The following is a 1,872-nucleotide window of genomic DNA, read 5'->3' on the forward strand; positions in this document are numbered from 1 at the left end:
CCATATATTTTGGCAACACAAGCACAACAAGTATTTTATTTGGTAGATATAAAGAGAGACAAAAATTGGAGGTTTGTGCAGAAAATTTCACCTCGTCACATATGGGATGTTCCGATTGTTGATGCTATTAGTGAATCAAATACATTATCATCAATGTTCGTCGCATCAGAAAATGACATTGATGATGGAATGTTACTTAGAAGTGATGTTGAACCAACGAATTGTGATGAAGATGAGTTTATGAACGATGATGATGATGAGGACAATGATAGTGAAGATGTCGAACCAATGTACGAAAGTGAAGATAAAGAAGCTTCGGAAGAAGACGAAGATGATGGGTTGATTGAACAATTGTGATCTTTTAGGGTTGATTTGGTTGATTAATTTTAGTTTTTTTTTGTTAATTGGCCTATACAAATACTATTCTCTATCTCTATAATGAACTTAAGACTTGGATATAAATCTGGATCGTGAAATATTCTTATCTCTATATGCCTTAAGTAATGTTGCCTCAAGTTTTAATCTATTATACAATGTTATATGCTGCTCTCTTTTACTCTGCTTATGACTCAAATTCTTTTACGAGCTCACTTGAAATACTGCATTATGGCTACTGCCTCTGCAAACACATCACAGTTAGATAGTGCTTCGTCGTCCTTGAAAATTAACAAATGTGGTCCTACTAGAGGAGAGATCATAAAAAATTAGAAAGCAAATGGGAGGAGTTAGGTTGACTGTAGACTTTTGCGAGGAGTTTAGGCAAGCTGTTGGGACAAACACCGAGAAGTTCAACAATGAATGCGGCATAATATATCGTAAGATGTGTCCGTTCAATTACATGGATTGGAGGAAGGTCCCTAAATCTATCAAGACTAGTCTTCGTGAGAGGATTTTGGTAAGATAACCACAAGTTATATTTATAATATTGTGTCATTCTTGTTCTTATCCTTAACAAAATTTTGTGTCATTCTTGTATTTATTTTATAGATAAATTTTGATGTCGACTTGTCTTCGAAGATTGTGGTTGATGTGATTGACTTCCAAATGGGTCGATCTTTCAAAAATCACCGAGCAAAGCTGCAGGAGCATTTTTTTTAAAATATCATGGCCAAGAGGACGTGGAAAGAGCCAAAGGAATGAAGCCAACTGACTCGAACGTTACAGATGATGCTTGGCATATACTTTGCGATTACTGGAGTTCAGAGAAGTTTCATGTAAGTTGTATATTTTCTATATCTTGAAAATGTCTTGGTAAGCATTTCTTGTATAGCATGTGTCTAGATAGATGCTAGTTTAACTCCTATTTTGTCCTTGCTTGAATGTGGTTTCTTGTTGAGAAATTGATGGTACCTCCAATCTTTAAAATTTACAACAACAGCAACATTTAATGTCCAACATTTAACTATGTACATAATAAAAGTACTGGTCTGAATGCATAAATGCAGAAAAGAAATAAACACTTAACTGTATACATAATAAAACAATTATATATTGCCTGCCATTTTTGTTATAAGAACTACCATTATACAAGGTAGTAAATATCATATATTGCCTGCCATTTTTGTTATAGAAACTACCATTATACAAGGTAAGTAACCACTTTTCTTCATCCTCAAGAACAACTCATTGGCTTCATTTAGTTTCCCCTTCTTACAAAATCCATCGATCATAATAGTGTATGTAATGGCATTAGGATCAATCATGACATCAAGCAACTTCATTTTGTTAATTATGTTTCTTTTTCAATTGGCATTTGAGGCCAATCTCATGCCATGTGGTCTGTTGGTCTATTTTAGAATCTTGAAACATATTTTTATCTTTGTTATTGCTAAAATCATATTTTGTTTCTGTAGGCTATGTCAAGGAAAAATT

Source organism: Cynara cardunculus, assembly GCF_001531365.2.
Source record: "Cynara cardunculus var. scolymus isolate 2C chromosome LG 14, CcrdV1, whole genome shotgun sequence".
Lineage (NCBI taxonomy): Eukaryota > Viridiplantae > Streptophyta > Magnoliopsida > Asterales > Asteraceae > Cynara > Cynara cardunculus.